Source organism: Papio anubis, chromosome 11, assembly GCF_008728515.1.
Source record: "Papio anubis isolate 15944 chromosome 11, Panubis1.0, whole genome shotgun sequence".
Lineage (NCBI taxonomy): Eukaryota > Metazoa > Chordata > Mammalia > Primates > Cercopithecidae > Papio > Papio anubis.
Window position 1 is genome coordinate 57,116,881 of NC_044986.1, and position 27,305 is coordinate 57,144,185.

General features: G+C 39.8%; 1 protein-coding gene across 12 annotated transcripts in view; it reads right to left on the reverse strand.

The window, feature by feature from the left end:
* The window catches only part of RHOBTB1 (Rho related BTB domain containing 1), a 142,334-nt gene that overhangs the window by 73,654 nt on the left and 41,375 nt on the right, over positions 1-27,305 (reverse strand). For 2 of the 12 annotated variants that reach the window (XM_021943430.2, XM_021943435.2), the window contains exons 1-2: positions 12,509-12,723; positions 10,335-10,385 (exon numbers count right to left, since the gene is read on the reverse strand). The exons of 2 other annotated variants lie outside the window; for them this stretch is intronic. The gene's annotated coding sequence lies outside the window, so the exon portion shown is untranslated. Of the gene's footprint in view, positions 1-913; positions 1,962-4,727; positions 4,800-10,334; positions 10,386-12,508; positions 12,860-13,187; positions 14,450-27,305 lie in introns of those variants that run through there. 8 more of the 12 variants (XM_003903917.4, XM_021943432.2, XM_009214866.3 and 5 more) reach the window with 7 other exon arrangements.

Genomic DNA, 27,305 nt, shown 5'->3' on the forward strand with positions numbered 1-27,305 from the left:
CATGTGAACGGAATCATGCAATATGTGGCCTATTGTGTCTGTCTTCTTTCACTTAGCGTAGTATTTGCAGTTTCATCCATATTGTAGCACCTTTCAGTACTGCATTACTTTTTATGGCTGAATAATATTCTTAGACATATTATTTCTATAATGAGAAAGACGTTTTAGCTTTTTAAAAACTAATGGATAGATTAAGTATAACCCTTGATTGTCACTTCTACTAAGAGTACACTTCTACTAAGAGTACAACCCAATCATAATACATGATTTTTGATAACACATAAATTGTTTTTCAAAACCATATGTACATAAAAAGCATAGAGAGTCTGCTAAACCTGTTTCTTTCTCTGACTCGAGCTCTCACATTAAAAAAACCCCACAGGAATCAAAATGATGTTTTTCTGAATATCAAACACAGAAATTGAACCATATAAAAAGACAGCTGTGGATATTCAGGACAAACACATACAATTCTATCTCAAACAGAAGATGAAAAATTCTTGGCTTTTAAATCTTGAGCATTCAAAGGGAATACTTACGGTAACTGAAATGAGCAATTTTAAAAAACTGGAAACAGGGCACATGAAATATTCTGTGGCAATCAATTGTAGTTAAAGATAGTCTAAGCTCAGATCAATATAGCATAATTCAGCGTTACATTCATTAAGAAGAAAGTAGTTCTAGATTTGTTGGTATGCATGCCATGTATGTATTTGTGTACCTGGAAATCACAAACACATAAATATTGATGCACACTCAGTGCCCAAATTTAACGTTGCAATCTTTACTTGGAAAGGCAGACTTCTACACATTTTCAGTGACAAGGGAGACATCCTGATGGAAGCTAACAGTAGCTAGCTCATATAAAGTAATGGTTCAGGCAAACATAGAATTCTGTAAATGAAGGACTTACCCTGGACATAAAATGTGAGGTGTTTCAAACACACTGAGGGTGGAGTCGGGTGGTGACCAGAAGTAGGGCACTGGTGGTGTACTGGTTCTTGATCTAGGTGCCAGTTACATAGGTATGTTCAGTTTGCAAAAAGTCATCAAGATGTACATTTGTGATCTGCATACATTTCTCTATGTGTTATACTTCAATACTTTCTTAAAGTAAAAAAAAAAAAAAAAAAAAAAAAAGAAAGAAACAAAAAACTCTACACATTGATTTTGGAGGCCCTATCATCCTCATGGGGGTGGGGCTTAGCTAAGAGGTGAATGGGGAAGTTTTGTCAAGAATTAATAATCAAAATATTGGTCAAGTCTTTAGAGATGGCAAAGTTGTAAGTGCTCATTTAAGAAAGCTAACACCAAGGCTGTAGACGGTGGGTGTTTAAAAACCCATACTCATGAAGAAAAGTCTCCACAGCCTTCTGTAGTAAGTTACTCATTGAAAGCATTCTCTAAAGATGTTACCAGGTTAGCTTCAGGAGCAGCAGGGTGACCACCTGCTGTGGTCTTCGGATACAATGACAATCAAGCAATTGTATGTAAACATTCATGAGACTATCATATGCTCGTTAGGACTAGGCTGTGCTTTGATTCAGGCAAAGGAAGAAACGTTTTGTCAGGTTTTCACAGCAATGTTAGACCATAAACGCAAAAGTGCTGGTGGAAAATTAACCAGACTTCCTAAGATCTCTTACTTTATTTGAAGTTATTGGCTAATAACAACGAATAGTTTCCAGCTAGTATTTTTCAGGGCATGTTCCTATACCTTCCAACTTTAGGTAGAAATTATTACATGAAAGATTGTACGATTTTAAAAAGCAGGATGAAGCACTGTTTGTGGAAGTGGAAAATGATACCAGTCTGGAGTGCGACTAGAAATTTTAAGTCAAAAGACTTTAAAATGTCATAACTTTCATCCAATTTTAAGGTTTTATTCCTGGAAAAATAATAAATGTATAGAAAAAGATTTCATTTAAAGAATGTTCATCAGCTGGGTATGGTGGCTCAAACCTGTAATCCCAGCACTTTGGGAGGTCGAGGCAGGCAGATCACGAGGTCAGGAGTTCGAGACCAGCCTGGCCAACATAGTGAAACCTCGTCTCTACTAACAATACAAAAATTAGTTGGGTGTGGTGGCACACGCCTGTAGTCCAAGTTACTTGGGAGGCTGAGGCAGGAGGCGGAGGTTGTAGCGAGCCTAGACCACGCCATTGCACTCCAGCCTGGGTGACAGAGTGAGACTCCGTCAAAAAAAAAAAAAAAAAAAAAAAAAGAATGTTCATCATCATATCACTATTTGTGGAAACAAAAATAACTTTAGAAGTCCAAACACGGGAGATGGGTTAAAGAAAAATGAATATATGTCCATCAAAAATGTGCTATAGGAGTACACTTATTGTTATATTAAGATGTTCATGATAAATCTTTAAATTAAAAAAGATTTTAAAATTTACCGAATAACACTACTCCTTAAAAATTATGTGCCTAAATACACACAAAAAGATTGAGATAGAGATATACTAAAATACTAATGCCAACATCTTTTATAGGATAGGATTATAATTCATTTTAATTTTTTAATTTTTCTCATCTATGTATTCCATTTCTTCTGTAGTGAACATATGTTCTTTGTGAAACAAAGAAATTTTACAAAAAAGAGGGCATGGAGGTAGGAAAACAAGGAAATAAAATACCTTCGTGTGTGAGAAAACATTCTTCCTTCATTATGTGAAATTAACATCTACTCTTGACCTTGTCTCTGTATACCTTAAGAACTTTGTGTGAAATGTCTTTTATATGGTAAGGAACAGCCTTGCTACTCCTGGACCCTTCTTTTCAATCCTGAGCAGATGTCCCACTCATCAGTATATCATCTTGGAGTTCCAAGCTCTTGGAGTTATTCAGCTCCCTTTACTTCTATCAAAGGAACTAATACCTCAATAGGCCCAACCATAAAAACTACATAGCCCCTCAGCCTAGAACAATGCAACAAGGATATACCTGTTGCATGCTAGGTGTAGGAACAAGGCCATGGGAAAACATTCTCTAATCTTTCCAGATCAAGTCATGAGACTTCGAGAGACTTCAGTAGTCATGTCAGAAGAGAGTCCCTGGTCTACTTCAAATAAATAGAGTTTAAAGAATATTAGAATCTGATCTAAGGGTTCATTGTTGACTTTTGTTTGATACACACAAAGGGAAACAAGTTCCTTTACTTGAAGCCTCTTTCCAGGAGCCTTAATGATCAGCTGCCAAATTTAGCCTTTGGCTCCATGTCCACTGTGTCGATTATTCTCCCATGCTTACTGAAGTGAGGCCAAATCTCATCCCTATTTAGAGAGAACAAATGCAGATATCTTGATGAAATGGAGAGCTGGTGAACCTGTATTGTAAAGAGCCAGGAGAACATACTCTAATGAATGGAAGCACATGGGCCTCATGGCTTATGTTTTAAAAGTACGTTCACATGAAAGGATCAATGGCTGTGGGTGTGTTATATGAGACATAGAGAGGAGGGGAAGATACAGAGAAGGCAGTCGAGATTGGCTGCTCATTGGACTCACTGGGGGATTTGTTTTGTTTTGCATACTGCTCTCTGTACAAGAATGTTCTTGGCAGCACTATCCAAAATAGCCAACAACTGGAAACAACCCATCAACAGTAGAATGGATAAAAAATAATAAATTGAGGCCTATTTATACAATGGAATATTATACACCACTAAAAATGAATGAACTACTGCTACATATATTATGGATGAATCTCAGAAACATAATATTGAAGCCAGGCACAAAAGAATACATAGGATATGATTTCATTTATATAAAGTCCAAAAGCAGGCAAAACTAATTTATGGTATTGGAAGTCAAGATAAGGGTTACATTGATTGGGTAGTGGCTGGATAGGGGCATGAGAAGGGCTTCTGGGTGCTGGTAATGTTCTGTTTCTATATTTAGGTGCTGGTTATGTGAGTGTATTCAATTTAGGAAAATTTTTTATATACTTATAATTTGTTTTTGAAATATAAGATATACTTCATAAAATGGTTTTAGTTCAGATTCCTGGGCCCTAACATGGATCTACTAAAACTGTAGGCTCTAACTTCTTTGAGGTATTCGGTGTAAAGCAAGGTTGGGAATCACTACACCAGATGATCTATATCCATCGGTGTGCAGAAGCCAGCCCCTACTAGCCCACAAGAACTAGTTGTTAAATTTTTAGGAATTTTGCAGGCCCATTAGTGCCAGTATTAAAAATTAAATTACATCAGTTTACAATTACATAAATTATACTAAAAACAAAGATAATAAGTACTCAAAACGCATCACTTTCTAGCTATTTCTGTTTACTATTATCTATATTTGGAGGCTATTCATGCCAATTTTATCTATATGGTGAAAGTACAATACAATGGTGTGACACTGCGTCATCTCTTTCCAACTCTGTGCTCAGCCACATCAGCAGCTTGAAATTGGACGTGGTGGGAATATTTACACCACAGAAATCAGCAGCCACTACCAATCAGTGCTTGCTTTATTGTTCTAGATCTAAGAAAATAATTTAAAACTGTTAATAATGGAGATTAAACTTAAAAGTGTGCTATATGTGGAGGTGTGGCACTATGAATAGTACGTTTGAAAAATATTCTTTCAGTATTAAAAATTATCATCCGGTTCAGCAAGGAAGTGATTCACATCATGGATGAATGAGTAGAGTTCTGACATATGTCTTTGATGTTTCACTTTTGTCTTACTGATTAACATAAAAGAAAATACCTGCCAGCATTTATATGGGAGCTGCACCCCTTAATCAACTGCAACATAGGTTGGCCTATGGGTAGAAGAGTTCTGCAAAAAACAACAAAAGCATACTGTGAGACCTAACCGGCTATACTGAATTTACAATAACAAGTATTACAGAGTTTATTATTATTTGTAAACAGTGTACTACACATTCTTTATGTCATTAAAATTTATGTCAATTTGTGTATGCACATACACGCATTTTACTTTTTTCCAGGAGAGCTGGTTGATTTACCAGGTCATCACCACCTACATCCCCCCTATGTTTAAGATTCCATGGCTCTCTATTATGATTCAAGAAACAAGCAAATAAAATAAGGTCTGGTTATGGCCTATGAAGCATGAATTTCAGCATAAGATATAGTAACCACTATTCTTTAGGACCTCATGACTCAAAGTGTGGTCCACAGACCAGCAGCACTGGCATCAATGGGGAGCTTGTTAGAAATGCATGATCTCAGGCCCCATCCCAGAATTACTGAATCAGAATCTGCACTTTAACAAGATGCCCATTCTTGTTGTACACACGTGAAAGCTTGTGCACAGCTTTAAAAGCAATTAATTCCTTGGTAAGAATAAAAACTTACATATAATCAGTTTGAGATTAGTAGAAGGTTAAGGACAATATAGCAACTGGTGAGTTCTCAGCACCTAGCCCCAGTTCAGCCACTTCATAGCACTGGGAAAGACATATACTTGCTACTTTTAAATTTGAAGAAAAGGACATCCATCCTGTAATATGCATTTACCAAATACTAAAAGTGAAATTGCACCATCAGGATAATAAAGTCTATTCTAGGCCACTTGGATTATTACTAAAAAAGGAAAAACAGGTACAAGTATTTAAAAAATATATATCAAAGCAGTAGCTTTCCTCCACATATGTGATGAATTGGAGGTGTTGGCAAGGACTCGGTTCCAAAAGTCCAAAGCAGGGCAGCAAGTGCCACATGACGAAATGTGGCAGCTGGGGAGAGGAGTGCAGAAAACACTTCCCAGCGATGTAATTTAGGCCAGGGTACTTATCAAGTGCTGCCGGTGAAATGGGGAAATTGTGGTGTTTATGCTTTTCCTATCAATATATCAGTCAGCAACACGAGACAAAAAGAAAAGGCAGGAGCAGCATACCTCAAATACTCAATACTACAGTGAATTGAAATGAAGGTAGGAAAGTCTCACATTTCAAAATTGAAAGCAAAAATTTTCTACTGGCAATAATATTCTCCGGAAATATTTCTTAGTTATCTGGCTGGAAATAGTGGCTTTGAGATACAAAGTTCCATGTAGAACACACGTTAGCTACTTAGGAACAGTGTCTGGAAGAAAATGAGAGCCACAAATCTGCAAAAGAAGCTTGGTATTAGTTTGCAGCAGAAACTAAGGCAATAAAATAATTCAATGCAAGTAAACTTTGGCAACCTTAGAGTGTGAAGAAAACAAATGTAATGGAGACTGGGCCACTGGAACCCAGAGACACCTCTGGGCCTGTTGTGTTCAAGAAAAAAAAGGTTCCTATAACCATTCCTTGCAAATCAGAATTCAAATGACTCCAGTAAATTTAGAGACAAAATGATACAACTGCCCTAATATGTTAAAACATTTTCTTTTGACATACTCTAGGAAGGCTAAGAAGAGAGCTAACCCTTATTGAGCACCTACTATGTGCTTTACATGCATGAGGCTTTTATAACATCCTCATAACCCTCTGATGGGGGAGGGGATACTGTTCCCATTTTACAGTTGAGGAAAGTAAGGTCATATTTCACCTAAGTTGCATAGTTAATGAAAAGCCAGAGTTTGGTCAAAATGAAAAAGCGCCAAATGGATCACATAACAAAGACAGCTTGGAAGGGTTCTTGTAACAAAGACAGCTTAGAAGGGTGTTATGTTTTGAATAAGGGAAAAAGACTATTTTATCTCCCACACCACCGAAGATAAGTGAGGTTTCTCCTAGTACCCACCAGATCTTTACACGACTAGAATTCTCTTATCAGCATTTCTGGATGTACCTTGGGTTTCACATGTATATCATACTTGCTAGTTGTATTTCAGGCTATGTTGGAAGATTTAGAAGACTTGGCATTTTTCAGGCAGTGTTATGTAACGGCACTGGGCTTTGGCTGGGACTTGGAAGCCTGGGTTCAGTTCAGACGGTGTCACTTATTAACTATGAGAGTAGTCAAGTTACGTTGCCTCTCTGGGTGCCAGTGTTTTCCATCCACATGAGGTTGGGCTAGGTATCCTTAATAAGGACATTCCTGGCTCCATGATTCAACTCTCTCTGACCCAACTGTTTAAGATTGTGACACCTTCCATCAAAATACATTTAAAATGACCTAAACAGTTAGCCAATTTATCTAGGCAAAAATGTTATGTAGTTCAAATTTAAATACAAAATTTAGAAAGTAGAAACAAACCCAGAAGAATAACTTCTATGCTCCAACATCTGCAAGAGTAACCTGGAATGAAATGGTTTAAAGCGTTGCTTTTGGTGGTGGGTGCGGGGAGGTGTTATTGAGAGCAAATATATATTCAAGTTCTTAGACAGCATTGGGTGCAAATCCAAGCTCTGTTTCCTAGTAGTTCTTTAACATCTCTGAGTTCCATTTCTTGCCTCTGTAAAGTTGGAATTGATCATGAATATTAGCTGCAATTTAGTTAACGTGTCTGGCATCTAGTAGGGGCATAAATGCTAGTTTATTGTTATCGCAGCAGTCATTAAGGGTTTGGTCTATGGTTGGGTAACAATTCAAAGGAAATTTCTCCACAGAGAGATAGAACCTAAGATCATAACCTTATTAACACTGGGAACTTGCCATTAACCTGTGTCTACACAATAAATAAACTCAGGTGCACAGTGGAGACATGTAATTGCTTTCTTCTAGACCTATTGGCATTGCTTTCTTTGTAAAACTTGCTAATTCGTTCTTTAGTGGATAAAGCCAGATCAGAGGCATGCTGATGTATTTGATGACAGAGCTCAAGGAAGTTTCTGAAGACAGGAGTGTCCTGGGACATCTGGAAAAAGTGACAGTCATAATCACATGTCCATCCTTTTTGGCATCTTTTGCCAGTTTTCCAATATCTGTCCTATGGGCACAAGGAACAAAAGGTGCCAGGAAAAGGAGGAAGTGGGTTCTATTTGTTTACAAACTAAAAATAAAAAAATTCTGATGCTAACAAATAACTAATCTGTAAATATCCCATCCATTGGAGTGACTGCTTCTTGATCCTTCCCCCAAAAGCTTTCCCTTTCCTTTTCCTCTTCCCTGCTGCCCACACACTCACCCATCTCCTGCCCTCGTCTACACACACTTTTTGGAACTTATTTTTCCCTCCCTCTCCAAGTTTTGTTTTGGTCTTGTGATGTTGGTGGGAAGCCTGGTGGAGAAGAGAAGCATTCAAATCACCTATGCTCTTTAAACCCTAAAACATGAAGCCAGAGGGAAACTTGAATGGCCTATTTTCTAAAAGACCAAGAGAAAGTTTTAAACATTTCTCTGTTTTCTACAGGTATATTTCTTGAGCAAAAAATGGCAGAATTTCAAATGTTTCCAGCCATTTTAAAAGAGGTAAGTCATGCATACTAACCAAAGCCTTATGAAATTCAAAAGAGAAAACAAATGATTGCTAAATAATTATTATTAGAGATACCATGCTAATTCCTAGATCTCTTTTGTTCATAATGTTATATGATTCAAAGTATAATTTTAGTGCTTAAAATTATAGGTTTATGGTTGCTATATTGATATTTTTGTTATATACCATTATCACAACTAACCCTGTTGATGAGGTCTTGGCCTGTAATGGGATCTTCCCAATAATAATAGTGCTGTTATAGAATGTGACCTATTTTGTAATGATCCACTATACAACAACTTTTACAGGACAGAGGTGTTATAGGACAGCTTATAACATCCCTTTAAATGCTTAAAAAATATCTTCACTAATTAAGATTTTAGAGCTATTAGCTTGAGTGGGGGTTATCAGTACATTAAAAAAGATGATATCCTAAGGTTTGCTTTCATAATTTGTTTCCCATTTCATTTTTTAGTACCCCTTTATATAAAACTAGCTAAGAAGGATTCACAACTGTTACAAATTACTTTATGAAAAGAAAGAGGGGAGAAAGGAACTAGGGGAACAGAAGAGAGAGAAGCCTGTCAATTCAGGCAAAACCTGAAAAAGGCCTGCTTAATATTTGGTTATCAGGACTTTGGTTAGGATTTATCTATTACGTATCCGAATCCATCTACGTGGTGCCTTTCAGACAAACTGAGGTTCCAGGAAAAATCCAGTACTTTTAAACATCGTGCCAAATTATTATGCTTTCTCAAAGATGCCGTGCAGATTCAAACAGCTCACAATTTTAGGTTACTATGCTTGTGAAGCAATAACATCTTTGAGTTTGAGATATTGCAATTTAGCGGTTCTGGATGACTACATAATCTCTCCCTGTTGGGTTGAAATTCTACATTCTACCCTTTCCCAAACTCTCACCGATTAATCATCTACCCAGACAAAAAAAAAATGTGCTTGGAAATTTTTTTTCATGCATATATGGAATTGCAAAGTAATTCCACAGAGTGGAAAATGCTAAACTTCTCATAAATGTACCACTGATCCCCAATTCAGCCTTCTGGCAAGTAAAATCTTGATTTATTCTCTATTGTTTCATACCTGAATGTTTAACATCTTGCCTTTTAAATCTTCCGTAAAATCTTCAAGGCCAGAGACCCCCACAATAAAAACTTTCTTATATCTTTGACAGTGTCATGCCAGAAAGTGCACATGAATACTTACAATTTCACTAATTTACTTAAGAGAATAGAATTGATTATTTTGCAACAGCTGGGCCATTGTTATTATATGTGCTAGTAATTACCAAATTATCTTAAACAAGTCACTTAACCTTCTTTGTCTTCAGTTTCCCTAGTGGAAAACAATTTTTCAACTAGAGAGTTTAGGTCTTAGGGTAAGACAAAAACTTAAAAAAAAAAAAAATCCTATTTGTGCCATTTAATAGAAGTAAGAATTGAACATATTATTTAATGTCTCTAAACTTCCAACTCCTCACCTGTAGTTTGGAACTCAAGGTAGTGGTTTCACCTCCCCGAGATATTTTTTTTTTCTTTTTGAAGCAGAATAAGACTATTAATATAAAGAATGCAGCACATTACCTGAACCGTGATTCATGCTCAATAAGTCAATTATTATTATATCAAGTTTCTTCCACCCCAGAGTGCTAAGATTAGCATAGAAGTAAACCCTCAATTATCAAGCACCCAGATCCCCAGTATTCTCAAGCGTGGGCACCATTCTGATGCCTAAAGTGAAAAATAAAACGTCGTATGAAGGACAAACTGGTTCGAGGCCCATATTTGTACCATGGTACTCACAGAGTAAGCAATAATTTTAATAATCATTGAACTCATGACATTCATAACTGAGTCCATAAAAAGGTCAAAGACAAAATTTTTAAAAGACAAATGATTAAGAAACCTGTTCTGAAATGCATGCTCAAAATTAGATACAGAATGTTACCAATCTATAGTCATGGGTTTGCACAAAGACACTGACCTGGCTTGCTGGAAGTGAAGAACAGAACACTCGGCTCACAGCTGGACTTACCTACATAAAAGAGAGAAATACTTTATAAATTCTACTGCCTGCCAGGAGTACATGGGGAGCCACTAAAATTTTCAACATACGTTGTTTTCTTTTTTTTCCCCCGAGAAAGGGAAGAATCTGCTTTACTTTTGCTAAGTGCCAGTGTTAATGTGGCATTTCTTAGGGTCAAATACATCCTGAAATAGCTAGGTTAACATTTTGCAGGATTTGTGAAAATACATTTTTGAGCACTTGGGACGATACCAAAAAAAAAAAAAAAAAAAAAAAACCCAAAAAACATTTGGCCGCAAACCGATAGATAACAATGAAAATCTTAGAGGCATTTTACAATACAGAAGTCATAGATGTGGTCATCCTATTCAAAATAGCATTTTTAGACAACATAATCATAATTAAAAGAGCAAACAATTTTGTTTTTTCCCGTTGTATTTGTATAACTTATCATTTGTATTATTGAGCCAATAACATCAAACTGTTACATGTGTTTCTGTTTCCACCTGTGTGATCACACAGCTTGCGTTATGCACTTAAAAAATTTTACACTATCTTCAAACTCTGGGAAAGCAATAATGGGCAAAATTAGTATATTGACTATGATATTCTTGCTTCCTAATGATTTTCCAAAGCCTTCTGTACTAGGATCAACTGGTTAAAGCTTTTTCCCATTAGTACGTCCAAATATGATCCAGGAATCTCAGAGGAAACCATGTTTAATATAATAATTTACTGCCCACTCCACCTGTGGAGCAGAATGCAGACATTATTTATACTGAAAAGAGCTTGTGTTTATTTTCTAGCAACCAGTGACTCTCTTAGGCATCTACAAGGTTACTGGAAATGAAACGTAGTTCCAAATTTCTAAATAGCGTTTGTAAACAAACTTACCAGAGTATGTTTAAAAAGGTCTAAGGCTTGCTAAGACCAAACAAACACAGCCTATTGACTATTTACTATCTGCTGCTCGTCAGAGGACTTATACAAAGATGCAACCACCGATAACGGTATTTTTTTTTTCGGTTTAGAGTATGTTGGTGTAGAACGTACACCACAGCCTCGGTTGGGGGTGGGGGAGCCCCAAACCAGTGAAATCTCAAGCTGAGCGTTTGGCTGGAGTTCAACAAGGCTCAGTGAAGAGCACAGGATGGGGAAGTTCAAAGTCAGGGCGACTCTTTTGGTCTTAACTTCCTAGATTTTCCTAGATCTGGGTGCCTCTGTGTATATATTAACCTTCATGCATTTTTGCCCCCAGCAAATGTGTACAGTCAGCTCCAAAGGCACAGCTTGTGTGCTAACGTGCAAAGCCAAGTCAAAACCCTGTGCTTGGCGCTCCCTTCTAACTTTTTGGCTTGTCCAAGTCTAAATATTGACATTGCTCCTCAGTTGAGATGTTTGATACTGCTGGGGATGGAAACGGTGCAGCTAACAGTAGGATCTAATGATATATTTGTACATAGTTGTGCCTGCCTTCCACTTCCTTTCGGGGGGCAGAGGGCTGGATTCTCTTGCCTGCACATCTCCCCTTGGTTGTTTTCCCCAAAGCCGAGCACACACAGACAAGGTAAGGTGTTCTGCAAGCCCCTCATGGCAGCTTCTCCTGTTGTCACAGCAACTCACAACAGACTCCATAGACACGGGGTTGCGGGGGAGGGGAAGGGAACGCCAAACTGTGGGCTGGCCAGTCAACTCTCAAGAGGGTGCAAGCCCCAAAGGGGCTAGCTTATTCCCCTGTTCGGGTCCTCCGGTACCCGCCCTGCCTTCCCCACACTGGCCTTCGAAGGGGAAGCGCCTTCTCGTCGGCGCGGCACCACCCCCTCCCTGGCGCAGCCAGCCTGATAAGGGTGCCTGTTGTACATTTTCTCAGCTCCAAGTTAGGGGTGCGGCTGTGCGGGCGCTCCTAGAAATCTCTTGTGCTCGCCTCTGATGGGAGGGTTCCTGGCCTCTCGGAGAGGCGAGGGCGGCCCCCCTAGCGGCTCGGTCCCACAACTCTCTCTCGGGGCGCTGCTGGCCGCGTGGCACGGCCCGGGGCCCGCACTTGCCACCCGCTGGGGCCGGGGCGGTGGGGGCTCCGCAGCGGCTGCTCGGAGAAGTTTCATAGCATAGAGCACTCACGACACAGAACCTACCCTGAAGCCGAGCGAGACGCGAGCTCTCTCCGCCTTCAAGGGCCGGGGGGAGCGGGGGGGCCCCCGCCACTCAGCAGCAGCCACGGCTGCGCGCGGTCGCGGGTGTGCGGGGCCCCTGCGCGCGGCGCGCCGCCCGCCGCCCAACTTTGCACAAAGGCAGCATGGCACTGCCTCGCCCTGCCGCCTCGCCCGGCGCCGCGGCCGCTCTTCCCAGTCCCGGGCGAGAGGGGCTCGCCCCTTTCCACCCGCAGCCCTCCCCTTCGCCTGCCCCCACCCCGCTCCCAGGCGGGGCAGCCGGGCGGAACGGAGCACCCGGCACCTCGCTCCGCCGCCGTGGCGGCCGCCGCTCGCACTGTGACGTTAGCAGCCTTCGCGGCTATTTATATCCACACGATTGGATTTCATTCATGAAACCGGGGCCTGGTGTGTCTGTGCTCTGGGACACGGGTGGCAAAGGTGCCTTGGCTCTACGCAGACCCGACGGGCCCGGGCACGGAGGCGGATCGCCCGGGACAAACCGACACAGAGCATGGGAGACCCCCGCCCTTTCCCCGCGCTGCCGGGAGGGGGGAGTCTGGGCCATCTGTGTCCCCGTACCCCATCCCCAACATCCCATCCACTCCCGTGCCTTTGGTGGCCCTTTGTCCCAGGCTTTGGAAAAGTAAGTTGGGCCACTAACCGGCTGGGCAGCATGGCTTTCTTCCCCCTAGGAGCTGACCGGCCGCGGACTCCGAGGGAGGACATTGGCTTTTGTTTCAAAACCGAGCCCAGCTGCTGACTAAGGGCTGCGTTAGCCCAGCCTCCTCCTCCCTGGGCGGCTGCACGTGTTGGCTGGCTCTTCCATTCTGGGTTACCTTCCTCTGCGACTTGGCCGGAGGGGTCCCCGCAGGGGGCGTAGGGACGCACCGCTGACCCCGACCCGGGTACAGAGGTGATTTACAACCTCCTGCAAACGGCTGAGTGAGGTGGTGAAATTGACTGTGGCCTTCCACAGACAGCCCATGCCTCCCCACAGAAACTGTTCTCTCCCCCAGGCTGACGGTGAGTTCTGAGGACAGAACCAGGGGTAGTTTTCATGCATTCACTTAAATGCTTATAGAATGACAAGAAGCCAGGTGTCTTGCCAAGCTCTAAAGAGGTGACATGAAAGCAACCAACTGGGTTCCTGCCCTCAGGGAGCTTTCAGTCAGCCTGCTAAAATTAGTATGCCTAACAAAACCCATCACTCCCAGCCTGCAAAGAGACCACTGGGGAATAAAGACACGACTGTGTTCAGCTACCCAGAGGAATGAATATATTAATTTAATATACCTTTATTGAGTAGGCTGTATGCGGAGAGCGGGGGATACAAAGATGGAAACAATGTCATTCTTGCCTCACCAGTTCTCAGGTAATGTGTTCCTGAGATACTGAAGGCCTGGGAAAAAGAGAGTCCATCCTATTATAAGGGCTACTTCTTTGGCTTATCCCTCCAAAAACAGGATGCGTGAAAAAATTCTAAAAGCAAACACACTTCTCCGTCCCTCAGTTTCTTCCAGGAAACCGTCTTCAGTTTCCTGATGAATTACCCTACGGCCAAGATTCCCAGGTGAATTCCAGTCCAGTGGATATTTCTATTCTTCCTTGCTTGCTTATATTCTCTTGAAGTCAAAGGCTTGCCTGGTGCTCTCTGAATCCCCCAGAGACCCCAGAAAATAGTGGAATCCAATGTTTTTACGAGGAAAGGTATCACCGGTAACCTCCTTTGTTTAAGCCATTCCCATGGCAGTATCTTTGAAAATGGAGTTACCAAGGTCCTAGTCTTTGATACCAGAGAGGGTAGTGAAAAGTCAAGCACAGGTGTCTACTCCAAGAACACATCCAAGAGGTGGGTGATCATTTACTTGGCATAAAACTGAGTTCCCATCCTGGCGCGGTGGCTCACGCCTGTAATCCCAGCACTTTGGGAGGCTGAGGTGGGCGAATCACAAGGTCAGGAGTTCGAGACCAGCCTGGCCAATATGGTGAAACCCCGTCTCTATTAAAAATACAAAAATTAGCTGGGCGTGGTGGCACACGCCTGTAGTCTCAGCTACTTAGGAGACTGAGGCAGAAGAATCGCTTGAACCTGGGAGGCAGCGATTGCAGTGAGCCGAGATTGCGCCACTGCACGCCAGCCCGGGTGACAGAGCAAGACTTAGTCTCAGGAAAAAAAAAAAAAAAAAAAAAAACTGACTTCCCTTAGTATTTTGCAAAATGACTCTATCTTACAAAGGCTTAATCAAAATACATTCTTTTTCAGGTACAAATTTCTTGGGAAAAGTTAATTAACCCTGTTCACTCCTAGCAATCAGTCCTCTTCATTGCAAGCCATTTCTCTTCAAACTGCCCTGGCAGCTAAAAAATAGGGTAGGAACTCAAAAGAAATGGGAATCAACGTGTACTGCGGCCCCCATATGTGGCGGGCACAGGGCTGGGTGGCTTAAAACACATTTTCTCATGTAATCCCCACAACAACTGACAAGGCAGATGCTATTATTATCCTAATTATTTTACAGACGAGGTAACAGGCATGGAGAAGTTAGTTTTCCGATGTCTTGACAGTTGCATTTGCACCTGGGGTGGTCTGTGCCAAAGTCTTATTTTATCACTGACCTGCTTTTTAACAGCCTGCTTTTCCTCAGTTTCTTCCATTTTCTCAGTTCTAAACTAAAAAGAGTTCAGTGTCATACTTCTCTTACATAATAGGCAGGCGCCTATACCAGAAAGACACACAAAGACCCCACCTGGCAGGGTACCCTTCAGCTCTTGACCTCCACCCCCAGGGCACACCAAGGCTCACAGGCTTCGAAAAGATGTTTCTTCTAAAGGGGATAAAGAAAGTCAGCCATCTTGGAATTACCTAGTTGAGTGCCTAAATCTGAGGGAAACTGGAAGCACTTTCAAGAAAATAAGTTGGTATCAACAGTAATTCAGATACAGCAGAGTAAGTCATTGTTCTAGGAAGTCCTTCCAAACAAGGGCAGTGATCAAAGAAAGACGTTGCCACATGGTACTATGCAGCCCCAAACTTTACGTATAAAACCTCAGACTGGAAAAGTTGGAGAAAATGCAGCAAGTAGTACAGACTGTATTTTGCCAATAGGAGAAGAGAGAAAGGGAATCATAGCAAATAACGCCTGTAATCACTGCCATGAGTGTATCCCTGCTCTTGTCATGAAACGATCAATTTTTGTATACTGAAATCATTGCTTGCTGATAGAATCAGTACCATTCCCTTTAAGTAAACATAAAAAATGGTACCTAAGTGGAATTAAAGCAACATTGTGTATTTAAACACTTTCATGTTTCTATTGCACAAAGGTGACTTAAAAACTTTAGATTAACTTTTATGGCAGCCATTTTATCAAAGTCATAGGATTAAAAAAAAATCCCACAGGCCGGGAGCGGTAGCTCAAGCCTGTAATCCCAGCACTTTGGGAGGCCGAGACGGGCGGATCACGAGGTCAGGAGATTGAGACCATCCTGGCTAACATGGTGAAACACCGTCTCTACTAAAAAATACAAAAAACTAGCCGGGCGTGGTGGCGGGTGCCTGTAGTCCCAGCTACTGGGGAGGCTGAGGCAGGAGAATGGTGTAAACCCGGGAGGCAGAGCTTGCAGTGAGCCGAGCGACAGAGCGAGACTCCGTCTCAAAAAAAAGAAAAAAAGAAAAAAAATCCCACAATCTAGACATAGAATTGTTCCACCATCACAAAAGAATCCTCTCATACTACCTCTTTATATTTGCACCCCCAACCATAAATCTGTTGTCCATCTCTAGAGCTCTTTTATTATTGTGAGACTGTTATATTAATGGGAACGTAAGTATGTAATGTTTTGAGATTTACTTTTTTTTTCCTAAGCATAATGCTCTTGAGTTTCATCCATGGTGTTGAACACATCAGTAGTTCATTCCTTATTATTGCTGAATAAATTTTTATTGCATGGATGTACCAGAGTGTGTTTATCCATTCACCCACTGAAGGATATTTGAGTAGTTCCCAGTATTTTTCTATTAATATTATGAAAAACACTTCCATAAACATTTGTGTGTAGGTTTTGTGTGAGCATAAGTTTTTATTTCTGTGGGATGAATACTGAATAATGCAATCGCTAGGTCACATGCTAAATAACAAACTGCTGAACCATTTTCCAAAATGGCTGCACCGTTCAGATTTCCACCAGTAATGTATGAGAGATCTCCACATCCTCAGTAACATTTGTATTGTCATCATTTTTTAAAAAGTTTCACTTGTTATAATAGTTGTGCAGAGACAACTCATTGTAAGTTTTAATTTGCATTCCCCCAATGAATAATAATGTTGAATATATTTTCATTGGCCTTTTTTGCCATTCTTATCTCCTCTTTGCTGAAATATCTGCTCAAGTCTTTTGCCTATTTTATAATTGGATTGTCTGTCTTTTTGCTGTTGAGTTTTTAAGAGTTTTAAAAAATACATTCTGGGGTGGTAGAATTTTCAAATTGCAAATTAAGTACTACCATCCCAAGGGAACTCTATTTTCAACTCAAATGTATTGTTCAACATTTCTATTGCCATCAATTTTATCAAGAACATTCTTAGGTAAGAGAAGTACTTACATAAAACTCCTATAGAAAGGGTCTTTTCAGGATTATTTTATAAGACTGCATTTCAGTGGTTGGTAAGACACAGGGAGACCTTAGCCACGTGTAGCCGAAGCTGAGCCTTGTGACAGGTGCAGATGCCTCCTGGGACCAAAGCAGCTGGACACAGCAGTGGCTTTGTTCAATCAGAGCTAACCTAAGAAGAGAGATTCATGCTGTCCATCTCTCTGCTCTGGATGCAGCATGTGATGCTGTCATTGGCTATTTACAAGAAATTATCCTGGATGATGAGTTCCAGGTGTTACAGAGAAATTTTGGGGACTAGTACTAATAGGGGTTTGAAGCACAAAAGAGAATAAGCTCATGTACGGCCCCATTTTAAAGAATAAGTGTTTGGTAGAAAGGTATATTGAGAAACAGTTGTTGGAGTAGATTTTTGCAGTTAAGCCAGTGGCTTTAATAACACCCAACAACTTTTTGGCACCCTAAAGAGGAAGACATATTTATGTCTGCTCTGCTGGTGACATATTTATGCTGCTCAGGCTTATGGATTTTCTGACTTTTAAGGAAATGCTTCTGGACTACGGAGGAGAATAAGAAGGCTGGGCACTGGCCTTTAGCAGTGGTTTAGTGGCAACTGCCTTGTACAAATCATTTTACATGTTAGCTTCTAGCAGTGAGGTCGGTCTGGACAGCACGGGCCTAATAGGCTGTCGGGCTCCAGCTAGTGAGGACAAACAGGAAAGACTGACTGTTCTGAGGCTCTTCATTGATGCTAAGTATTGACGGGTCATAAGGAAAACGACTTGACCTCCTGGGACCTGTTTCTCCTAAAATACCTTATTGCGTTCAGTCACTCTAGTATTCCTGCTAAAGTATATACTTCTCCAAGGTGCTTCTGAGTCAGACTAGTCTCCAACAAGATGATGTCCAGCCTTCCATCTAGGGTCCCTTCCCCAGCTTTCATGTCATGGATATGTCAACATCATGGCGTAACCTACCATCACTAACCCTTTCTATCCCAAATACCACAGGCTGTCTTTGAACGAATCTGTGTGTTCATAGTTTTTGCATATGTGCATAGTTTTGCATAGTTTGGGGTAAAAGTGAAAAACCCTTCAGTCTGAGTGGCCCAGCTCTGCAGGATTTTGACTACTTGGGAATTATTTCAGGTATTACTCAGACCAACTTTTCAGATCTCTAAAGCTCCTATTGTCTTCCCACTGTTGTGGGGGAAGTCAGAGCAAGTTTTGGTTGCGGGAATCAACTAAAAAGTGATGTCTTTTCCCTAAAAGCTATAGGTGGACATTAACTCTTAGGTTTGTAGTCCAGTTATGACTGTTGATATTGACGTGGTTTCCAGGAGAAGCTTCTTTTTTTTTTTTTTTTTTTTTTTAAAAAAGCATAATTTTGGAAACAGATTTATAGATGAATACTCAGGTTAACCTAATGGATCTATTCTTGGCATTTCCTAGGATTACCCGTTTAAAGACAGAAGCATTAGATACTGTGCACTTTTCATTGTTAGTTCTATGAAGACAAAGTGTCTTCTCCACTGCAGTTTCTATTTTACTGGGCACCAATGAAATGCAGGCTATGTACTGAAAATAGACGAAAAGGTATCCTTTTCTTATAGTATGTTAAATTATTTGTGTGGGTTTGCCTAAAGTCCTTTCTGTGTGGATTCATTCATTAGGTTTTCTGTTGGGGTAGGGTGATTTTGGTAAAAATGTGATTTTGCAAATTCTGCAACTCTAACTACAGTCTTTCTGTCAAAATTTATCCTACCAAGATGGTGTTCCACTGGTCTAACTTAACATGCATAAGAGGAGGTAGCAAACAGTTTTTATGGTCATCTGTCTGACTTTGTTTAGGCATGGCTTAGCAGATTGAAAAACGTGTATGTCACAACTCCAGAAAAGAAAAAGACAACAGTTTAATGTATAATGTGTATCTTTGACTTTTTAATAAGCAAAACTATGATTTTGTACTGGAAAAAATCTACATTTGAGAGAGAAATTTATTTCACGAACTACATTCTTAATATTACAAAAGGTGTTAATGCTAGATTTCAACTTTACCTAATTAAAAATAAATTACATTTATGTGTCATAGCATGTTTAAGGCTATCTTGCCTGACCACCTGTTTCATATAACTGTTTCTTTTTATGAAACAAGTTTAAAAAACCAAAAATGAAACACAGATTAAAGGGATCAGAGGGTAGCACAAAGAGAAAGAAAACGGAATTGTATTTTGGCCATCTCACTAACTGGGATATAATTCTGTGCTATTTCCTTAACCCACTGCACCGCAAAGTTCCATATATCAAGTGGGGACAAGAATAATAACTTTCCAAAAAGTCGTTAAGAGGGCTAAATGAAATAATGTTTGTGGAAAATGTTTTGTAAGATGTAAAGCTCTACACCTACTCATAAGTGTAAAAATGGGCTCATTATGAGGCCCCTTAAACAATGCTGTGCAGCATAGGGTATCATTTGATTTGAGAGTGCCAAAAGTTAATAATATAGCAACTGTATCATTCCCCTAACTCCTCCCTCCCCAAATGCTGACTGTAAGTATTATACATAAAAGCTTCCACCAAATTGTATGAGGTAGAAAGTTTAGTATTTGAGGTTTGAATATTTTGCTCTGCCATTGACTTGCAACTGCTGTGTGTTCTCCCGTCTGTACAAGTTAGCTAACTACATGCAGAAACAAGGAAAATAAGTGGACTACAGATACATACACAAACACCCTATTTCAGATAAATAATTTCCCCTATGTTCATATTACATTTTCCTGCCTATCAAGCATCTGTAATATACATGTCATTTAATCTTTATGACAACCTCAAGAATTATTCCAAATGGGGGAGACGGGGAAAAGACATTTCCCAGAGGATAAGTGACTGGCTCTCTGTTAGCAGAGGGGGACCCAGAATTCTGACCAATACAAAATTCTAACCCTGATCTTCTGACTATGTGGATGTAAAGCTTTTGAAGTAATTTAGTGTGTAGTGCACTAACTTGTATATAGATACCACTTCAAAAGGAATACAAGTGCTTTAGAAACACCAGTGTCCTGGAAGGAGACCTACCCATCAGTTCCTGGAAAGAAGCTGAATTGTGAGGCTTTCCCGAATTGGCACCACTCCTCCTTTCATAATGGTTCCTAATCTAAAAGCAAAGATGACCTCACTTCTTATACTGGACTCAATAATATCCTTGTCTCTACACACAATTTCAGAGTCTCCTTAGCTCTGTAAATATTTATGCCTACTTTAATATTTCATATGACCAAAATTTATCATTTGGTAAACTCCCCCTTTATGGTCAAGTAGCTAACAGTATCACATGTGGGTGACCTAAGCCATTAAACACTTAAGGATCAGCATCGAAGGTGCACAATCACTTAGCTTGTAAACATAAGCCGATGACTCCAGGGATCAGGGGCTAAGGCTCACATCCTGTCACGGTATCAATCTTAGAGGAGCTTGAAGATTTGGTGAGAGGCACGGAAGCTTCGTTGCTTCTCCATCCCCATGGTGCTTTGAATGGCACTTTGGGCAGGAAAGTGCATAGTCAATGGTTGTTAATAATGGTAAATGATTTGGGAGGCCAAGGCAGGCAGATTGCCTGAGGTCAGGAGTTCGAGACCAGCCTAGTCAACATGGTGAAACCCCATCTCTACTAAAAATACAAAAAATTAGCTGGGCCTGGTGGTAGGTGCCTGTAATCCCAGTTACTCAGGAGGCTGAGGCAGGAGAATCGCTTGAACCCAGGAGGCGGAGGTTGCAGTGAGCTGAGATCATGTCACTGCACTCCAGCCTGGGCAACAGAGGGAGACTCTGTCACCACCCCCGCCCCCCAAAAAAGAATGGTAAATGATAAAACTTTTATAAGACACCTTAGTTATAATTTCTTCTAATCACTCATATATAAAGGCTATCTGTATGATTTATGACAAAGCTGGAATTTTAAAGCTGGAATTTTAAAACTGTCTTTTATAGTGTTATCTGTTCTACTGTGATCACTGTCAACACTGATCACCCATGAAAAGGCACTTTGAGATCATAAAAAATGTTTCACAAAGATTACAGTGTCATAAACAAGTATGGGACTAGTGTGCATGATAATATTAAACACCAAGATCACCACCTGTCTTTTTAAGCTGTAATAATACTAATTAGCACTTAGTAAGTACCCACTATGTGTTGGGGGTGGAGCCAAGTGCTTTTACACTCACTTTCATTAACTCCTCACAATGACTTAATGAAGAAGGCACCACTAGTATCCCCATTTTATAGATGAGGAAGCCGAGGATCAAAAAGAGCAAGTCACTTGCCACAGGTCAAATACTTAGAAAGTTATTATTCATCTTAAAGTGGGTACTACTGACAGAGAAAGATTCTACCTTCATATAATTAGCATTTTATATTTACCCTTCCTTATTCATTCAAAGTACTGCTGATTACAATGCATGACATCACCCTGTGTACTTGAAAGACTAATGGGCTACAGCTCATCTTAAATTCTGATATCAAACTCAGGTAAACTACCTTAGTATTTTATATATCCAAAGTTTCATGTAGATTAAAGGTTGAGTAGAGTTGAAGAGAACTGATCTCTATGAGGTGACAACTTCAGGAGTCTCGGGGTCCTTGACAGGCAGCTGATACTTGTGGATCAGGTGTCGATGAGTGATATGCCCTCATAAGCACGAATTCAAAGAAAACACAATTTGTAGAAAAATACAAAATGCAATCTTTAGTTCACTTCTTGCTATTTCCTTAGCAAATTAAACTATTGCTCCACTTCCTGATGAAACAAGCAGGATACTACAGTGATTGTATCTTGTGCCAGCAAGGTCGGGTTGATGAGATAAAATGGGAGAGTCATGCGGAAAAACACACAGCCCATTTCAACAGATGGAGTTATTATAAAATTTGATTTAAATATATGGACGTGGGTAAGGCTAGCCTCCTCGTGAGTGTATCGTTTATTCTCAACTATTCAGTAGAGAATAAAGATTTCTCTATGTTTAAATATCCATATCTATCCAGTGGGGGAATAAGCCATACACACAAGACCCCATTAGTTCTAAAGTGAGGCTCCTTCCTTCTTAATTCTTGGCCAGTCCCATATCTTTGCTGAAGGCCCTGCTTCTCTCATGTCTTTCTCTGAAGTTACATGGCACCTGAAGAAACAGTGGCATTTGTGTGGGATGAATACCAAATGAGACACTCCTAGGAAATAAAAAGTAGTACCTAAACGACTTTTGTCTTAACAGTTTTCAATACCTCAATCCAAACAATTCCTCTTTTTAATAACAGAGGTGATACGCCATGTACTGTGAAGATAAGGAGTTCTGCTTTCTATAGAAAGAAATCTATCACACCTGTTGCTTTTATAAGCATTATTGTTTATACTGTAATTACAGTGTACAGTATACTGTTATTACAGTGATAACAGTATAGTCTAGAGTAATAACAGTATCTTGTTTTTTACTGTAATATTTCTGGGCTTGATGTTTCTTCTCAATAAAACAGTTGAGGTGGCTAATGATGAAAAAAAAGCATATATATCCTGAACAATAGTTTATAAATAGAAACACAGAGACATGAAAAACCCTTTGAAATTCACTATCAGTTTATACTCTTTCCCCCTACACATTAATGAGGGACTGAGATATTGAGAGATAGTAAAATGCCCTGTTAAAAGAAACATTAAGTTATATCCAGTATAATTTTAAGCTTTAAATTTATTTTAACTGTATTCTATGTTATTGTGGTTTAATCAATTAAAGTGGTAAACTTGGCTAATTATAACCATTACCTTTTTTAAAAGTGTGTGTGTGTGTGTGTGTGTGTGTGTGTGTGTAGTTTTATTATTTATTTATTTGGCTCTACAAATACAGTGAACATTAGCCTGGTGAGAATCCAGACCATTGGTTTGAAAGTAGAAAACGCCTCAAGCCTGGCAGCTATCAGCTCCTTTGGGAGAATTTCCTTGGGCAAGTCAAGTCACTTCTCTGAGTCCAGTTTCCTCCTCTGTAAAATGAAAGTGCTCTGAGTGGAGTAAAAGAGTTTATGGCAGACCAGAGTACCAGGGTTATTACACTCCTCATGTTGAAATTATTATAAAAATACAGAAGACATAGCAGTCTCAAAAAGGCTTTACACTTTTAATTTGGAAATATTTAAACACATGTTCAATGAGCACTGAATGAATTCTTTCTATGTTCTTCTTATTAAATTAAACTGACAGTTTCATTATTTACTCACTGATGGCTATCATTTGCCTTGGGTTTAGGGTTGCCAGATAAAATAGAGGACACCCAGTTACATTCAAATATCCCATGCAATATTTGGGACATACTTGTACCAAGAGATTATTCAGTTTGTTTAAAATTCAAACGTCAGTGGTGTCGTGTATTCTTATTTGTTAAAGCTGGAAATCTACTTGAAAAAAGGGATGAGAGAGAGGAGAAAAATTAGATGGAAGGAAAGGTGACAAAATCATTTTTCAAATTATCCAAATAGTGAATTTAATAAATAAAAGGAGATAAGTTGGTCAAGTAGTATTCCCAAAGTGTGTGCCGTTGTACCAGCCCTGAGTGAAACTATTTAAAAAATGGAAATAGTCTTTTAGTTTTTAACATAAATGGTCAAGTTTCGGAAATAGTTCACATTTCATCCCCTTCTTTTTTTTTTTTGAAACAGTCTCACTCTGTCACCCAGGCTGGAGTGCAGTGGCGCAATATTGGCTCACTGCAAGCTCCACCTCCCGGGTTCACGCCATTCTCCTGCCTCTGCCTCCCGAGTAGCTGGGACTACAGGCACCCGCCACCATGCCCGGCTAATTTTTTGTGTTTTTTTAGTAAGGACGGGGTTTCACCATGTTAGCCAGGATGGTCTTGATCTCCTGACCTCGTGGTCCGCCCGCCTCAGCTACCCAAAGTGCTGGGATTACAGGAGTGAGCCACCGCGCCCGGCCTGTCGTCTCCTTAAAGAAAATTATAATTTTTAATAAGAGTTCTCAGGGCGTTTATATGTGAAAGTAAATTATGCATTTATAAGAGGGAAATAGTCCACCTTGAGCTGCCCATACTTATTTGACAAGGGGAACCTCTTCCTTTCCTTTTTCCTTTCCTTTCCTTTTTTTCGATGTAGCCTCGTTCTGTTGCCCAGGCTGGAGTGCAGTGGCGCCATCTCTGCTCACAGCAACCTCTGCTTCCTGGGTTCGAGCGATTCTCCTGCCTCAGCCTCCTGAGTAGCTGGGATTATAGGCGTGTGCCACCACTCCCAGATAATTTTTGTATTTTTAGTAGAGACAGGGTTTCACCATGTTGGCCAGGCTGATCTTGAACTCCTGACCTCGTGATCCACCTGCCTCGGCGTCCCAAAGTGCTGGGATTACAGGCGTGAGCCACCACACCCGGCCAACAAGAGAACCTTCTTTATGGTTTTAAAATACTGCAAATCAATTCACATGTTAACAGAACACTTTGTGAACACTTCGTAACACTTTGTGAACATCATAGTAAATAACAAAAAAACGCTGTACAGACACGGATCAATCATGCACAGGAACATAACAAGAATGCTTCCTTCTGATTGAGCAGGGTAATTATTCAAGGAGTATCTGTCCTGAGCTATCCCAAACCACAGAGAGTTGCCAGCTATCAATACACAGCACAAATACTTCCATTTAAATTGCCAGACTACTGTGTACCAGCAACGCTGATTAGAAAACAGAGCAATTAGGGTAGCAGAGAGGCAGCTGACTCAGTGTTAAGAAAGCTTTCCCTTCGTCTAAATTTGTAGTCTACAATGTGTCAGTTACAGATACTCAAAAGGGTTCAGAGTTTGAATGAAAGGGAAACAGGAACCCGTATGTGCACCAAACTTGTTTACAGCTTGAAAAAAGAACATAATCACTATCTTGAACACTAAGGATGTACTATCCTGATTGATGAAGTATTTTTCATTTAAACATTTTGTTACATTTATAACAATTTTTGGTCATTAATTTTCTTACTAAACACATTGAACTACTATCATGTGGTATTCTGCAAAAGTATTATAGTGGGCCTCATTTGTTAATAGTCTGGTAATACAGTCATGCATCCCTTAACAACAGGGATAGATTCTGAGAAACATGTCCTTAGGCAATTTCATCATTGTGCAAACATCATACAGTGTGCTTACAGAAACCTAGATAGCATAGTCTACTACACACCTAGGCTATATGGTAGAGCCCATTGTTTCTAGGCTACAAACCTATACAACATGTGACTGGATTGAATCCTGTAGGCAACTGCAACACAATGATCGGTATTTGTGTATTTAAACATAGACAAGGTACAGTAAAAATATGAATAAAAGGTTAAAAACATGGTACACCCGTATAGGGCACTTACTAGGAATGGAACATGCAGGACTGGAAGTTGTTCTGGGTGAGTCAGTGAGTAAATAGTGGGTGAATGTGAAGGCCTAGGACATCACTATACATTCCTGTAGACTTTATAAACACTGTACTCTTAGGCTACACTATATTTATAAGATAATATTTTTCTTTCTTCATTAATAAATTAATCTTAGGTTACTATAACTTTTTTATTTTGCAAACGTAATTTTTTAAAAAACTTTTGGCTATTTTATAATAACATTTGGCTTAAAATACAAACACATCGTAGAGCTGTACAAAAATATCTTCTTTATATCCTTATTTTATAACCTGTTTCCATTTTTTTTTGGTGTTTTATTTTCATTTTGTTATTTTTTAGACTTTTTTTTGGTTAAAATCTAGAACACAAACACACACATTAGCCTAGGCTTACACAGGGTCAGGATCATCAGTATCACTGTCTTTCACCTCCACATTTTGTCCCACTGGAAAATGTGATTATAAAACAGAGTAATTAGGGTAGCAGAGAGGCAGCTGACTCAGTATTAGAAAGCATTCCCTTAGTCTACATTTGTGGTCTACAATGTGTCAGTTACAGATACTCAGAAGGGTCCAGAGTTTGAATGCAAGGGAAACAGGAACCCATATGTACACCAAACTTGTTTACAGCTTGAAAAAAGAACATTATCACTCTCTTGAACACTAAGAATGTGCTATTATGGTTGATGAAGTATTTTTCATTTAAACATTTTGTTATATTTAGAACAATTTTGTCTTCTGGGGCAATAACATACATGGAGCTGTCCTCTCCTATGATAACAATGCCTTCTTCTGGAATACCTCCTGAAAGACCAGCCTAAGGCTGTTTGACAGTTAACTTAAAATATGTATAAACAGAAGCACACTCTAAAGTAATGACAAAAAGTATAGTAACACATAAACCAGTAATAGAGTCCCTTGTTATCATTACCAAATACTATGCTGTAATACTGTTATCATTACCAAATACTGTGCTGTACATAATTGTATTAATATGTTCTATACTTTTATATGACTGTCAGCATCATACATTTGTTTACAGCAGCAGCATCATAGAATGTGAGTAATGCGTAGTGTTCAGATGGCTGTAATGTGACTAGGCAATAAGAATTTTTCAGCTCCATTATAATATTATGGGACCGCTGTCGTATGTGATACGTCATTAGGTGGTGCAGGACTGTAGTCTTCTGAGGGACTTAAACGGTTCCCAAATTGGTGCAGTGGTGCAACCACCCCTAAGCCTTTGGGTCAACACAAATTCCCCTCTTCTCCCACCCTTGAAACCAACCAAACTGAATCAAATGCTAAAATGATATTGAAAGTGCTAAAAGGCAGATCCAAGTGAGTAAGTAGAGGTAAAAGAAAAAAAAGGTTTTTGGATAACCTGGAAATTTGATAACCTGGAAATTTGATAACATGCTTCTGAATAACTGAAAGATTCATAATTGCTTGTCCAATGGTAATGATATTTATTGAATGCTCACTCCATAGATGACACACTGTTCGGTGCTTTTCCTGCTGTATCTCGTTTACCATTCCCACTGTACAGACAGGAAAGCTGAGGGATGGTGAGGTTAAGTCACTTGTGCAATACCACATCCCTAGAAAGGGGAGTTCAAGGATTAAAACTGGGAGTCTAAATGAAACTCAAATTCACAACCATAGTACAGTATTACTGAAAAGTGGAATGGCTTACTGTGAGCAGACACCACTTGTGAGTGCCTGCCGGAACAGACACAGACC